The sequence below is a fragment of the Talpa occidentalis genome, unplaced genomic scaffold (genome assembly GCF_014898055.3).
Source record: "Talpa occidentalis isolate TD23 unplaced genomic scaffold, MPIMG_talOcc4v2.1, whole genome shotgun sequence".
NCBI lineage: Eukaryota > Metazoa > Chordata > Mammalia > Eulipotyphla > Talpidae > Talpa > Talpa occidentalis.
The window spans coordinates 92547571-92564812 of record NW_026555331.1 but is presented as its reverse complement, the minus strand read 5'-3'; the positions used below and the strand labels follow the sequence as shown (position 1 = coordinate 92564812).

The 17242-nt window shown below is 36.9% G+C and overlaps 1 long non-coding RNA gene across 2 annotated transcripts; it reads right to left on the bottom strand.

Annotated features, from left to right (window-relative positions):
- Window positions 1-682: 682 nt before the first annotated feature.
- Window positions 683-11843, bottom strand: LOC129145319 (uncharacterized). Of its 2 annotated transcripts, none has more exons than XR_008550738.1 (3): window positions 11756-11843; window positions 6318-6465; window positions 683-703 (listed from the first exon to the last, which is right to left on the bottom strand). It is a non-coding gene; the product is annotated as an uncharacterized LOC129145319 (long non-coding RNA). The 2 variants fall into 2 exon arrangements; XR_008550736.1 differs by lacking the exon at window positions 683-703 and adding an exon at window positions 6152-6203.
- Window positions 11844-17242: the final 5399 nt, after the last annotated feature.

Below are 17242 nucleotides of genomic sequence, written 5' to 3'. Positions count from 1 at the left end.
GAGAACAGTCAAGGGTTGGCTGGGGAAATCAGGTGAAAGGGGCCAATGGCATGGTGAGGGATAGGTTTGGGCTTTTAGTGGTGACTTCATGTAGCATACCCAGATGTTGATTTATAACAACATGTGTGCCTGAATCTTAAATAATGTCAAAATACCATGTAACTCCAATAAAATTATTTTTAGAAAGAGTTCCATGTTGTACGCTTTGGAAAGTAAATGTCTAAATAATTTTCTTAGGTTTTTCTCTTCATAAATCTTCATAAATCTTAAATTAGTCACATTAACAAAATATTTATGATAAAACATTAATTGATTAGTCATTTTTAAAATGACTTAGGTTGATTTAGGTTTGATTGTTCTGAAAGGAGAACTCACTGGGAGAGAATGATTGTTAACAGGAGGTATCAGTATCAGAACAAAGACTATAGGATACATAACTGTGAGAGAGCCCAAATAAAAGACAATTAATTTGTACTTCATGCTGGCAGCATGGGCACCTTGCACACTACTTGGAGGATTGCTCCTGGATGCCACTGCCCAAATCACTTGCTGTTTCCCGTCAGGCAGCTTTGGTTGTTGGTGAGCATGTGCTTACTTAGGTCTGGCTGCCAGAGTCTTCTGCTAAACACACTGGTCTGAATTCAGCATGGCATCAGATGGTACTGCCCTGTCAATTTCCTGTGCCTGTGTGACCTGGAGCAAACTAGAACAGATAGAAAAGATAGACCCTGAGAATTAAGAAAATATTGATGAGAACCCTCCCCTTATATCTCCTAAACAATACAGCCAAACAATGGTGGGGTTGGAGGAGCGATAAGAAGGTAAAGATAGGAAAGTGACATTATACAGGTAAACTAACAGTAATTTATACAGACAATAACCTTTATCAACTTTTTTTTGCTCTTTGTAATGAAGGTTGTAATTCATCAAATTGCAATAATTGCCAAATTTGAAAAATCAGGCTCTGACTCCACCCCAAAACTATTCACTTAAAAAAAAGGAAAGAAAAAGAAAAGAAAACCACACAGGCTGCAAGTTCATCATAACAATAGACAGTATTTATTGCATACTTACCCAGTGCCAGGTTACATAGATTATCTCATTCAAAGCTCACAACAATGCAAAGAGACTGGTAAGAATCAATACTTGGATTTTCAGGCTGAGGAAATACAATCTTAGATAGGTTAGATAACTCACCCTGAATTTGAACCTCATTGTCTTACTCCAAGTCCCATGTTTATGAGGCCAAACGCTGCCCCTTTCAAATCAGTGCTGTGTCCTAAAATATGAGCAATGAGACTGCTTTCACAGTTACCACAAAGCCTAGGAAATAGCCTCTACTAACTAAGAGCCCTAGAAATGTGCATGACAGACAATGAATCACCAGGTATCACCTTAGAAGGAGCAGGTAATTTGTGGGAGGAAAATTCTCTTCAATTTTCTTATGCTTTACGAAGCTTAACCTTGACAAAGGAAATAGGGTGAATTCTCTGTTTTTCACCTGCAGTGTGAATACCTGTTTGAAAATGCAGCTCTAATTTTCAGTTACCAAAAAACAACAACAAAAAACCCTATTTGTTATCATGCCTCTTCAGCATATTTTAGAGAATGAAAGATGCAGAGAAACTTCATTTAGAAAGCTATCATAGTTACAGAAATATTTGCTGTATTCCCCTTAGTATAAATTCTAAATAAGTCACAAAAGTTTTTCATCTTTAAGTGGAATGGAACTTTAAATAGTCTTTTTAGATTTATACTTTTCTGGAGAGAATAGAAAGCCAGCATCAATCACTCATCACTAATGTATAAAAATATCAGATTCAAAAAGCACAAAAATTTTTAAGAATAAAGCCTGAAATGATTAAGCAAATGATTCCATTTACAGTATTCACTTACGCTACATATTAAACACAGTTGATTTGATTCACTACAATTTCCAGTGTGAGTGTATATATATGCAAATTAATAGTAAATGGCATATTTATACAGTTTCCTTATTGTTAAAATAGGAAAATTCCCCTGTGATCTCCTGCTCTCACAGGCTCATTATCATTATGTTGGGTAGTTGCATCTGTGGTTCTTAAATAAATCAATGTTTGAATTGTATAAATTAAAAACTTTTTTAAAACCATGCTGCTAGTACATTAGTTAAAAAAAAAAAACTGTTGAAAATGGCAATTTCATTATTCATATCCCCCTTTTCTCCTAAGTCTCCTCATTCCCTTGAGATATTCTCTGTGAAGGACCAGCCCATTCTAGTCTTTTTAGGCACAGAGATGATGACTGTGATCAGGTAGAATCTGCTGGAGATTTAAGTGACAGACACCATGGAGTTTGGAATGGGTGGTTCCTTGTAATGTCAACAACTCGAATTGTGCTCTGGGTTCTAAAAACATTTTTGAAAGGAAATAATAATTAGAATTAGAAAAATTTGTATTTTATAAATAAATTCAACACAGCAAGTCCTGCTATGTCCTCTACTAAAGATGCAAATAAAAACATGACTAAAGAACAGTTTTGCTTTCAGGGAAGGCCTGGGAGACTCCCTTCAGCACCCACAGCCATGCACTGGGTATTCCCTATGAGTGTTTACGGCTAACCACAGAGACACAAATTAGTAGAGGCCAAAATCTTGCAAGTGAGGGTAGAATGAGAAACACCATGTGAGTCTTCAGAAAGGCAGAAAATAGAGTTGGGAAGACTAAAGAGATGGCAAGAGGACAAGGACTTTTGGTGTGGCGGACACATCAGGTGCCGTGGCTCGGAGGACTGAGCATGCAGGCGTCCTGAGTGGCAACTTGAGTGATTTCCAAAGGGAGGAGACAAGATTGAAAATTTTCAGATTAGGTGGCGCAGCGGTTGAGCGCTGGTTTGCGAAGCTGCCCGCAGCCTCTGCAGCGCTGGTTCAATCCCCGGCTGCTCCCCGGCCACCAGAGGAGGGTCCCACATTGTTCGCAGACCTCTCCTGCCGCCCGCTGCTCCCCTCAGCAGTGTACTTCGGTCCTTCTGCCTGCTCTGCTCCCCGCTCTGGCTCTGGTGAATTCTCTCACCCTCCCGCGCTTCTGACTGTACCCAGTGCTTGTAGAAAAAAAAAAAAAAAAATTCAAATCCTTTAAAAAAAAAAAAAAGAAAGAAAAATTACAGATTAATCATGAAAGCCTTAAATTTCATGCCAAGAGTTGGATATTATCCTCTGAGCTATGATGTGGTGGTTAATTTTATGTGTCACTATTTCTTTGGAGAAACCCAACTAATACAAATGAGAAATGAGAAACTACCAAAAGATTGTAAGCCAGGAGTAATACGATTAATTTTACATTTTGAAAGGTAATTTCAGAGATGGTAAGTAGAATTCCATTCTTTCATTGATTAAAAAAAAAAAGAGTGTGTCTGCACATGAATGCACGTGTGCATTAGTTAACTATATGTTAGGCATTAAGTTTATAAACATGAATAAATAAACCCTTGCCCTCATGAAGATAGTCAAAGTATTTACAACATTTTTATTGTCAGGGCAATCCAGTAGGAGAGTATCAGAAAACTTCATCGTGAAATAATGGAAACAGAAATGATAGACTAGTTACCAGACAGGACACGGGAGCTAACATTGGCAAGACTCCAGCAAAACAATCATCTGAGAGGCAAAGGTGACTTAAGAGAAAAAAATAAATATAAGGTGATACCCAGGTCTTTGTCTTGAGAACAGTAGAAATAGCACTAAGAGTGGGAGATAAAGCCACTCATTTAGAAGGGCTTAATTACATAACATAGAGATTAATGCCCTTCAGATAGAATATTCATTTATAATATATATATTTTAAAAAGATTTATTTATTTATTTATACAAGCACTGGGTACAGTCAGAGCGCGGAAGAGTGCGAGAATTCACCAGAGCCAGAGCGGGGAGCAGAGCAGGCAGAAGGACTGAAGTACACTGCTGAGGGGAGCAGCGGGCGACAGGAGAGGTCTGCGCGCCACGTGGGACCCTCCTCTGGTGGCCGGGGAGCAGCCAAGGAGCGAACCGACGCTGCAGAGGCTGCAGGCAGCTTCGCAACCCAGCGCTCAACCACTGCGCCACTGGGGAGGCCCTAGAATATTCATTTAATTTGCAAAACAATCCTATGCAGTAGATAATATTATCCATGGTTCTTTTGCAGATCTGGAAACCAATGTGGGGAATTTTAACATGCCTAAACTGATCGTCTTGCGTGTGGCAGAGCTGGATTCAAACTCACACAAGGTTGATTGCGTGAACTGTAGATGTGGAGTTAGAAATTCCTTAAAAAAAATAAGGTGACTTTTTTCAGCACCACACATAGATTTAAATAAGAAGTCTGGGGCCTCCCCTGGTGGTGCAGCGGTTGAGCGCTGGGCTGCGAAGCTGCCCGCAGCCTCTGCAGCGCCGGTTCCCCGGGGAGGGTCCCACATGGCACGACAGACCTCTCCTGCCGTGCACGCTGCTCCCCTCAGCAGTGTCCTCCGTCTGTCTGCCTGCTCTGCTCCCGGCTCTGTCTCTGGTGAATTCTCTCACCCTCCCGTGCTTCTGACTGTACCCAGTGCTTGTATCAATAAATAAATCTTTAAAATTAATAAATAAATAAGTCTGTAGATCACCAAAAGCATATTTTCCCTAGTTGATTCTTCTACATGCAAATTTAGCACAATAAACTAATAATCTTTTCAAAGTAATAACCCAATACATACTTGCTCTTTGACTGACTTATTGAACTAGAAACATTTTCTTGGAATAAATTGTTTGTAAATCTTTCACCCAACACTTCTACTTCCTTCAAACTATTTCAGTCACTGCAATGATGTCCCTTAGTTATATTCACTGATCATATGTGCGTACTTAGTTCAGATTTACACATGATAAACCTATTGCAATAAGGTTATAGTTTGCAATAATTCGAGCATGTTTAACATAAATTTGCTCTACTACAGTTTTGTACATAAATTTGCTCTACTACAGTTTTGTACATAATCTTTAGCCATCAGAAAGATGCCACTATCTGCTTCACTACCTACCTGCCTCCAACGACCTAACCAACCACCACTGCTGCACACAGAAAGGGTCTTCATTTTTAACTCTTGGTCATCCACTTCTAGACCCAGCCACATTCTTTCTTAAGGAATATTGAATAGCGATTGTGATGGAATTCTTATAAGTCATAGAATAAAGACAGGAAAGAGACTGGAATTCTATGTCACCACCATCTATGCAGTACAGATTTGGAGGAGAAGCTGTATGGATCATTTGTTCCTTCCATATAAATCCAGGATCTGAAACCTTGTGTGGACATCATGGCCCACCTTCTGATCACGTTATCCAGTAAAAACAAAACTAAATTTCTTCCTGCTACATAGCGGGCAGTGCCAGAGCAGACCAAACTAAACAGGATGGTGGCTATGAAGAGACTAATAACAGGGATGAAAAACACAACAAAGAAATTAGGACACTTGCCAATGCTGACAGTGACCGCACTTTTAATTGCAAGATTGAAGCAGCATGTGTCAGAGGAAAAGAGCAAGTTTTACATCTAGACAAGCCTGGGGTTCAGGCATGGTCCTGTCAATTAGCTTGGTGAGTGACACATAGAATATATGTAACACCCCAGAGTCTCTGTTTAGTCATTTGCAAATAGGAGATAAAAACTATTTTACAATATTGTGGACCTCCCTGGTGGCACAGGGGGTTAAGCATAGCACTGTGAAGCTATCCAAAGCCTCTGTAGCACAAGTTCAATCCCTGGCCTGCCAGGGAGCTACCCACATGGTGCAGCAGACCTATCTCACCCGCTGCTCCCCTCAGCAGTGTATTTCAGTTGATCCACCTGTTCTGCTTCCTACTCTGTGTCTGGTGAATCCTCTCACCCTCCTGCAGCTCTGACCTGTACCCCAGCTCTTGTGTGCATAAATAAATAAATCTTAAAAAAAACAAAACCCTATTCAGAAGAGATAGAATCTTGCAAGTTACAATTGCAACAACCTTCTTCCTTAAACAAAGCAAAAAGTATAGTTAAGTACTGAATTATAGACTCAATTTTTGGTATAAAACTTTGTAGCTCCATTTTTTGAAAATTTGAATGTTTCTGCCGCGCCATGTATGTCACCTCTCTGATCAGGGATCGAACTCCTGCTGCAATAGCTGCGGACTGCTTCATAGTGCTGAAGCTTAAGCCCTTGCACCACCAGGAAGGCCCCTGAAGAAAATAGTTTTAATGGCAAAGGTCAAGTACACTTAAACATATTTATTGTTTCAGAAAAATAATTCCAAGTAAAATCTAAATGTAGGTAACAACCTTATGAAAACTTACCTCAAGCTGATCTCTTTTTGATGCTTTGTGGTACTCCAAATATGAGCTTTAAATTTGGAATAAAAGGGTCTGAAGAAAACACAATGAGTTCAAGATAATAGCAGCCTTCAGAAAGTGAGAAAGTCCAGAGTTGGTGGTTGAACTCCATCTGCAATGGACAAGCTTCATGTATATTAATGTGGAGAAAGAAATGTAAAATGTACAGAGAGATAACGATCAGGTTTATCAATAGCATCTTAATAACCATAACTAAACCAAACCATAACCAAAACAAATGAAACATGTTTACTTCCCTTTCATTCGAATATGAAATACAGATTGTGCACAACTGCAATGTTTAAAAATGAGTTATTTCGGGCCTCCCCGGTGGCGCAGCAGTTGAGCACTGGGTTGCGAGGCTGCCCACAGCCTCTCCAGCGCCGGTTCGATCCCCGGCCGACGGGCTAGCATCCCACATGGTGCGCAGACCTCTCCTACGGCCCGCTGCTCCCCTCAGCAGTGTACTTCGTCACTCTGCCTGTTCTACTCTCTGCTCTGGCTCTGGTGAATCCTCTCACCTTCCCGTGCCTCTGACTGTACCCAGTTCTTAAATAAATAAATAAATCTCTAAAAATAAATAAATAAATAAAGATGAGTTATTTCTCATGTACTTTCTAAGAGAAGAAATACACAAGGAAATATTTCTGAATTGTAATATCAGTTAAAAATATATATACACATGACATAAAACATTTTCACAAAACTGGTCATGTCCCCCAGTTGAGAGATACTCATTTCATTTTTCTTTAAGGTTTTGAATAGATTGCCTCCTGTCACAAAAAGACATGCTATTGCATTTAATGCTGTGACAATATCAAAAAAGACAAATTCAGACACATAGCATTTTCCTTCACCACAGATGTAGCTGCAGGGGAGAAAAAGGCCCTGGGTGGAGAACACGTTGTGCGACTGGTGTGGTCATGTGAATACCAAGATGAGAACAACAATGCAGGCTTTGTTGGAGATCAAATTCAAACATGACATCTGCAGGTCGCTCTTTGGGTCCTGGAGTCTAAGCAGTGATTGCACTGACCCCACGCTGAAAATGTTCTCTATAAATACTATTCATCCTCTGTTTTGGAGATTTTATAATTGAGTGTGAATGTAGATCTCACATTGATGACTTTCTAACTTTGAAGTTGGACATTGATAATATCGTGTCATGTGCATTAAAAAATACCCAATTGGATAGCAAATACTTTCAGAAGTATCTCTTTCATAATAGAAGGATTTTTTTGAGCTGGGTATATTTGAATTTTTTTCTAATTATTGTCTCTTATATTTACCTGTTTATTTATTAATCAACCTAGGGAGGTATCCTTCAGATAGGAGGTGTGACCAAAATATTATTTACATATAGTTATGTGATCATTAAATATTCTATGTCATTAAATTATTCTATATGGTAGGGCCTCCCCGGTGGCGCAGCGGTTGAGCGCTGGGTTGCGAAGCTGTCCGCAGCCTCTGCAGCGCCGGTTCGATCCCCAGCTGCTCCCCGGCCACCAGAGGAGGGTCCCACATGGCGCGCAGACCTCTCCTGTCGCCCGCTGCTCCCCTCAGCAGTGTACTTCGGTCCTTCTGCCTGTTCTGCTCCCCGCTCTGGCCCTGGTGAATTCTCTCACCCTCCTGCTCTTCTTACTGTACCCAGTGCTTAAATGAATGAATGAATGAATAAATAAATAAATAAATCTTTAAAAAAAAAAAAATTTAATAAAAAAAAAAAATTATTCTATATGGTATATTTCAGATAAAAATCTTACCTATCCCTGCATCTCAAAGAAAGCTATCATGAAGCAATAGGAAAAAATCCTTAGGATATATTGGTCTGTTTAACTAGAGTTATAGTTTACCTACAATTCTTTTTTTAATCTCTGAATGTAGCTTCTAGTATAGGATATTAAAACATCTAATTGTGAAGGAATTATCATTATTCTCTATGACAGTGAGGGTAGCAGAATATGCCACCCCAAATATGCCACTTGGCCTATTGATTAGTTTGAACTGTAGACACTAGAATATAGCCATTTCAACAAGAGAGTTTCTCTAGCTTCCCAGTATCTGTCCAAAGATACATCCTCTAAAAAGGAACTCAATTGTAAATTTTCTCCCTGGGAATTTCCTCAAGCAGGGAAGAATCACTCTTATTACAGGACGAGACTATAAGTCAGTACCATATCCAGACAAATTCCATCACAAACTGTCATGCATCCATGTACTCTCCGAAGGATTCATTTATCTATAAGCAAATTGCTATCCCTTCAGAGGCCTACATCGCCCCTTTCCCTTTCCCTAGTAAGATGGTATTGAAGACTGAATTCTAAGGCATCTCTTTGAGTTACTCATTTTTCCTGGGCCCATGTATACATGAGGTGTACATGTTAGTAAATGTCTATTTGTTTTTATCTTGTTTATCAGTCTCTTATTACAGGGATCTCAGTAAAGAACTTGGAAAGGCAGAGGAAAAATTATCTTTCTTCCCTATAGCATAATACCAAAAAAAGGTGTAAGTATTAAACAATAATATCACTTATAATGAATAAAGTATAGACTATCTGACAGCCTCTGAACCTTTTACTACTGTTTGTGTTGAAATGGGAATGGGACAGAAGTCATTTGTTAGGAAATCCATGTATGTCCTCATGAGAGAACTTTCTTCTATTTATACTCAGATATCTGAAAACCTGCCCCAATGACAACTACTAAAATGAAAATTTAATTTTATTTGGTTTCTTGCAAGCTAATAAAGGGTAATACATGTGATGTCTTCTCTGTAATAATTTAATAGTACACTAGGACCACTTTTTATTTCATGAGAACAATAAAATAGAATCATAGTAAAAATTTCAAACTGTTCACAAGAGTAAAAATCAAAAATGAAAGTCCTTTTACCCAAAAAAAACCTGTAGTTTCACTCCACAGAGGTAAGTACTGTTGACAGTTTCCTTTATCTCTCCAAAATTCTTTAACTTGAGATTAATTTTTAAGTTTCCTTAAAGAGTATAATTATTTACTCTTGGACTAAAATGAAAAGAAATCAGTCGTGAATATGATGTAATTTATGTATCTGTTTTACACAGAATCTTTTGTGTGTGTGTGTGTACATGTAGACTGCCTGTGCAAATAATCAGATAGCAATGATGTAACTACCACAAATGAGCCAACTTACTCAAAAGAAAATCTTACAAGTTTGCAGAAAATTACTGTTTATTCACTGGAGAAACTTTCTCTTCTATTGGCAAAATTTAAAAAAAAATTATTCTAAATATTAAGTTTAGAGTACTAATACATATCTTTATTATAATTTCTATTAACAGAAAGTAACAATTGTTCAGAAATTGGATAGAGTCATAACAGCTTTTAAAGTAAATTGTGGACATTTTAAGTGTTTAATAGATAAATGTTTGCCCACTCAAACCATCCATAGCATCATTTAAAAATATTATAGCAAATGTCAGTCATACTTCCAAATCACAAGTAGTCCAAAGATTTCTGGAGAGCAATACAATTAGCCTAAAAAGGAGGAGGTATCTTTAATGATGAACAAAAACATACTAAAGAAAGCATTTTTTATCCTAATATAGGAAGAAAGGAAATGTATGGTGGGAGTGGGGGAGAAAAACAAAGAGGCAAGGAAGCCTAATGGTCTATGGGAGTGGAATATGAGTGAGTTGGTGGAGGGTACAGGATGGTGGTAATAACTGATGGGGGTACACCAATATTACCTCTGTTATAAATAAATAAATAAATAAATAAATAAAAGACAACCTGAAAAAAATTATTAGAATAGGATGGGTGGGATTCCAAGTCAATGAGATCCAATTATCTTCATTTTTCCATGTGTATAAATTTCAAACAATGATGTATATAAATTGAAACATTCCATGTATATAAATTTCATATTGAAGCTCAGGTCTTCTCAAAGTTACTAATGACTACTACTTCTCACATAAAAACAAATGATAAAATACTTGACTTTCTATGTGTTAAAATGAAACTACTTGAGAATAAAGACAAAATAATAAGTAATCAACAATGGTAAATAGTTTCCTTCTCCCCTCCTAAGAAAAAGAATTTCCATTTTTAGCTCAATAAAAATCTTAACAAAATATTCTCAGTTCTGTGTGTCTTTCATTTTGCAGCACATACATTTATGATAGCTTTTTCTCTGTTAACTTTTTGGAGAACCCATTTGGAAATTATATCATCATAAGCATACAAACATACACACACACACACACACACACATATACACACATCCCTTCGCCCTGTTCTTTTATCACAGAAAATCACTAGAAATCACAAATGCTGTTTGCTGAAGGACATATATATCAACCTGAGCCTTGAGAAGACATCTGGTCTCTAGTAAAAATCATCTGGACAGAGGGGGTCAATGTCTAAAAACAAAACTTGTACAAAAACCAAGTTATCCAAATCTTGTTTTTGCCATTAACTTCAAAGGATTCCTGTATGGGATAAGCCTTGGGAATACAAAAGGAAGAGAAGGATTTGGCTAAGAGAACAGAAGGATAGGATCAAAGTATAAAGCTGCGAGAAAGCCTAAAACACACTTCACTACACTCAAGAGTCATCAGTTAAGCACTTTTAACAAAACCAAATTCTCTGAGACTTACTAACCAAGTGGGGAAGCACGTGAGACTAATGATGGCATTTTAATAGTTTTAATGGAATGATTTAACTAATTTAAGCATGAAGAATTTTTCTTTGATCTAAAGCCAAAATAAATTGATATATATGTTTGAGTGATGCAAATTTCTATTCACCATTAATTTATCATGTGGGGATTAATTAATAAGGATGCTTAGGGAAAAAATATCAATATAGTGCTATTTGAACTTTTAAAAACAAATCAACATTTTACATATAAATAAGTATAGTCTACCTTAAATTCAGTCTATTTACATTATGATATCGTATGCTATTATTCCAGTAATGCTACTCTCATTTAAAATATTTTTTTTAATTTTCTTCAAAATGAGATTTTGGACTTCCAAAGAAAATTACTTCCAGAATTTCCATAGTTCTCTTAATGGAAATATTTTATTCTGGATACAAAGATATCCCTTGCACAAAAAATTTTAAAAAGTAACAAAAAATAATAAATGTAAAAATAAATAAAGTAAGTTCACCATAATTCCTTTACCACCTCAACCTTTTAATATGTATCCTTCCAGAATGTCCCTATGAATTTATTACAAGGAGATAATATTTTATATAATGATATCATGCTATATATGCTTTATTTCACTTAACCTAATATATCTTACATATAACATACATATACATCTATAATGAATATACATGCAATACATATTTAGCATGTCACTAGTAACACGATCGACTATATTACTAAGACTTTCTATGTTAATAAATAAATTTACCTCATTAAATTCTTTGCTCATCAGTCAGTAGAGATTTACTGAGTGGATCGTACACTAATTTTTTTCAGATTCGGTTTTCCAAACTACTTTCTGAAAATTCTTTCATGTGTTTCCAATCATGGGGAGGAGAGAGGAAGTGAATGATCTGGATCAAACAGAGTTAAAAAGTTATTAAAAAATATTGCAATTGTAGATTTCTGCAACCGTTTAACAGGCTATTTCAAATTGTAAAATTTAAAATGTGGAGTATTTTATGATGCAGTCTAAAAACAAAATAAGTCATTAAACTTTTTATTTTATAAAAACCTTTTAAAGTTCTGAATGTTATTTAAATTCCAAGGGCCATACCTGAGAAAACTCTGATAAAAAAAAAAACCAAAAAAACTTGCTTTGATGTTTTTAAGCTATTTTGGTTCACTAACCTTTGTTTATAATTCTTAGAAAAACATTTTCAGATACTTGATTTTGAGCATTTATCTGATTATTTCCCTATGTAAATTTTGAGATATACTACTGGTTGGCTTATTGTAGGGTAAATGGTTTTCAGGCTTTTCTGCCCTGGCACCATTAGGGTTGCCCTGCCTGATGGGGCACCTGCAGTTGTTACATTATTGCAAGCTGTCGTGTTTACTTCTGTGGGCCGTTTGGGAGAGGTATTGAGATAGTCACCAAGAGAAGCAGATGCAGGAGAAGCAACAGGAGAGAGGCGGGAGAGAGAAGGGGAGAAAGAAGCCAGAGAAGCCCAGAGTGAAGACTTGCTTGGGGCCTGGAGGCCAGGTGGCCTCCTGCATGCCATGTACCTGTTTGCCACATTACATGTAAAGCTCAATAAAAGCCTGTTAAAGCCACTGAGGGCTCCAGGACTCTCCTTTACCCGTCTGCTTGGATCATAGAAAACCTGCTCAGTGCCTATCCTGACCCTACACCTGTTCACATATTTAAAGATTTGATATGGATCATCAAATTGTCCCTAAAGATTTTATCAGTTTACATAGAACATTTCTACATTAACCAATATCTATTATTTTTCCTTAAATGCACTTTTTTTCCTAACACTGATTAATTAGCTACTTTAGTCACAAGTCTTATTTCTAAATGACTGTCAGTAATCCCTTATGTAATACACCCCGCCAACCTGGGGATAGAGATAAGACACAAGAAAAAATTCATCTATAGATTATCACAAACTGCCATTCTTTCTCCCCCAACCTCATTCCCCATTACTACTGCTGGTTCTTTCTGTTTCATAAAATTAATTTCTATGTCATGCAGGAAAGCCATACAAGAAGTCACCGCTGTCTAAGTTATGTAAGTTAAGGGCACCATGGTGAAACTGCAAGCATTAAAATTAAAAAGCATGTATTGGAGGTATAAGAAATTCTGATCTTCAGCTGAAAACTGTACCTGTTCAATAGGTACGGTTCTCTTCAAACAGTGGTCTACAAATGGTGCAGGAACTGATAGGTAGTCTAAGAGTGAGTCTCAAGGAAGAATCTAACTCCCAACCAATGATTTCCAATCATTCAGGGAAAGTCAATATTATGAAAGAGAGGCAGTGGACTAAGAGAGTACGCATTTTTTATATATAAAACACAGGTAATAGAATAGGCAAAATAAGGGTTTGGAATAGTTACTGAAACAAAAAGCAAAATAGTAGAAACTATAAGCAAAAATAAAATTTTATATTTTCAAAAGGAGCAAAATACAATAGGCAGATCTAAGAAGATTCATAAAGAGAGATGGCACAAATAAATCAACTATAGGGCCTCCCTGGTGGCGCAAGGAGTAAAGCACAGCACTGTGAAGCTATCCACAGCCTCTGCAACATGAGTTTGATCCCCGGCCAGGGAGCTACCCACATGGCAGCAGCAGACCTCTCCTGTCTCACCCACTGCTCCCCAAGCAGTGTTTTTCAGTCAGTCTGCTTGTTCTGTTCCCCACTTTGTCTCTGGATGAATCCTCTCACCCCCTGCACCTCTCACCTGTACCCCAGTTCTCGTATGCATAAATAATTTTGTTTAAAAATTAGTAAATAAATAAACTGCAATGTTGAAGACATGAAACCATAAAATCATAAGAAAACAATATAAACAACTCCATGTCAATTAAATTAGATGAAATAAATACTTAGCAAGGAAAATATAAAAATAGCAAAAGTGACAAGCAATAGAAAAACTGATTGGACTTTTTTCAGAAAGTGAATCATTAGACAAATATCTACTCATCATAATAAGTACCAGCCCTGAATAGTCTTACCCAGAATATACAGAATCTATAAAAAAAATTAATACTTACCTTATATAATTATTCTAAATTATAGGAAAAAATAGAAAGACTAGCCAAAACTTCATTTTATAAGGTTTTTCTTACATAGGAATTAAAATCAGACAAATGCTGCATAAGAAAAGAATATTATGAACATAGATTTAAAAGTCATGAATAAAATATTAGCAAACTGAATACAGCAACATGTAAACATGTAAACAAATTAATATATTATGACAAGTTATAGTTTATTCAAAGAATGAAAAGATGATTTAACATAAAAAATATATCACTATAATTGCTACATCAAAAATTTATTTTTTTAAGATTTATTTATTTATACAAGAACTGGGGTATAGGCCAGAGGCACGGGAGGGTGAGAGAATTCACCAGAGACACAGCAGGGAGCAGAACAGTCAGACTGACCAAAAACACTGCTGAGGGGAGCAGCAGGCGAGACAGAAGCAGTCCGCCGCGCCATGTGGATATCTCCCTGGCCGACCAGGAATTGAACCTATGCTGCAGAGGCTGTGGACAGCTTCAAAGCCCTGTGCTCAACCTGCTGTGCCACCAGGGAGGCCCTACATCAAAAATTTAAAGGTGAAAAATATTTTTAGTCACAGAAGCTGATACAAAAAAGAACCATTCAATAAACTGCAATGTCCATATATGTGAAATAAGAAGACCTCTTAGCAAACTAGCAATAATAGGAAATCTCATACCCTTAAAAATCTGCAGCCAACACTATAGAAAACAGGTAGATAAACACATTATGTTTAATATCATGAGCAACCCAAATTTGTCACCACTTACAAATTTTTTAAATATAGTTGATCCTTGAATAATAGTTTTGAACTACAAGGGTTCACTTTTATGTGGGTTCTTTTCAACCCCTCCTCTTGCTCTTCCTTCTTATCTCACTCAAAACAAAGACAATGAGGATGAAGACCATTATGATGATCACCTTATGGTTTCTTAATAAGATTTTCTTTTCTCTAGCTTATTTCATTATAATAATACAGTATATTATAAATATAACACAGAAAATATGTAACTGTTTATGTTCTTGGTAAGACTTCCTATCAACAGACAGCTATTAGTCAAGTTTCTAAAGAGTCAATGTTACACAGATTTTCAACTGCTCATGGGGTTGGCACTCCTAACCCCCTCATTGTCCAAGAGTCAAGTACTAAGAACAGCCAGGACATCTCTCTATATCTCTCTATTTCTGAGATAGTTAGGGGGGGGGGGGGGGGAGGGGAAGGGTGGATTCTGAGGTGTCAGTTAAAATAAGAAAAGTGCTTGCTGTATGACTTAGCAATTCTCTTCACAAACCCAGAGTAAAACTTGCATGTAAGAACAAAGAGGCCAGAACAAGGATGTAAACCACAAAATTGCTTATGATCATTAAGTGTTGGAAATAATTTATATGTCCAAAATAGACCTATATTTGAATAATATAGATAGTAGATATACCTATTAAATTATGAACATAGAATGGTCTCTGAGATATATGTTTAGGGAAAAAAGAAAAAAAAAACAGAAAATGATGTGTACTATGCTATGATTTAAATTTTAAAAGAAGAACAAGTAATATCATCCATTTCATAAGCACATAAATATGTACGTAAATGCTTACCAAAAATTCTGTAAGAATCCCCACCCAACTAATAGCAATTTGATCATAACTGCTAAGCGTAGGTGTGTTGTCAGAGAAAACTCTATTATTAAAGGTACCTGGAATTAAAAAAGTAACATGGGAACAAGGCATGGCACAGGCATTATTTGTCATAAATACTCAACCAGAAACAGTAAGCGTATTGTATTCACATGAACCTCAACACCTCTTCCCTTATAAAGAATTATTTGTATGAAAGAAAAAGTTTCTCAGCAGTTTTGTTCACAAGCTCTCTTCTGGATTTCTCAGGAGGGATTATTTTAATTATATTTATTAATTTATTTTTTATTTCCTCACATTGTTGCTCATTTTTGTACAATTTTTGATTTCTCCCCTCAAGTGTAGTCCCCATAATACTCCCGCCACCAAGGTACCTGTGAACCATCACCACAGTCCCTTGTGCTCTTCCTCCTCTGCTTGGAACTTCTCCCTCCCCCTCCCCTATTGTATGCCTCAGATCTAAGGTTTCTCAGGAAGAAATTTTGAACAAGTGTTTGGGTTACTGACGTATAGTTGGCCTTTCTCACTGGCAAGGAGAGAAGTTGGTTTCAGAGAAGGCAAGAGCTTACCTGTCCTAAAAACAATTCCTCTGAGGGCTTGCCATGGCACCAGCACCTATCTTCTTTGGCTCCAAATTGTCTTTCCCAGAGTCAGTTCATGGTTGAGAAAATGAGTGTGAGCAACTGGAGAGCAAGAGGAGTTAGCCAGAGGAGTTAGCACGAAGAACAATGCTTGAGAGGAATCTTAGACTGCTAGGGAATAGCATGAGGTGTGGAACAGGAAGTGAAGGGACCCTCGAGGAACATCAGGCTGTTAACTTGGGGAAAATGGGCCTGTCCTATGGAACAGAAGGTAAAATAGAACAAGGTGTTTGAAAGTAAATGCTTGGTAAGTTGGATCAGAGTAAGGAGAGGAGATGCAAGTCTCCTCAGCTTAGGGCTAACCTCTCACCAGAGGCTGTAATTAATTTTAATCATTTCAAAAAACATTTTGGTAAATTATTTTTTTGGTTTTTGTTTCACTACCTCTCATAAGAACAGCTGATTCATTAAGATTAATGCCACCTCTAGTGTTTTATGATTTTTTTCTCTTAAATGAACAAGTTAGCATCACACAAAGGGGCTTAATATCTAAAAAATAATCTCCCCATTGAAAGAAAGTAGTACAAGTTTGTCAAAGTACACAATCACTCACATAATTGCATCTTAGCTCCCGGTATTTTAAATGTAACCACCACCTCCACAACTCACTCTGCCTTTGTAATAGTTAAGGAAAATTAATGATAGCAAAATCACTGCCAGTAGTCAGAATAGATATAAAAGCAGGATGTAAACATCATGACTACTTACGAAAAAAAAATTATATAATTAAATGAGAGAGAGGGAAAGTGTGTGGTGTACATGTGTTTATCCAAGTTAATGAAGAACTGGATCAAATTTTGGGGTTAGTTGCCATCAATAACTGAACAAGAGAGTATCTATTTAATACTAAACCCTAGGCAAGGAAAGACTAAATTAATTCATGATAGATTGCTGTTGTTGGCC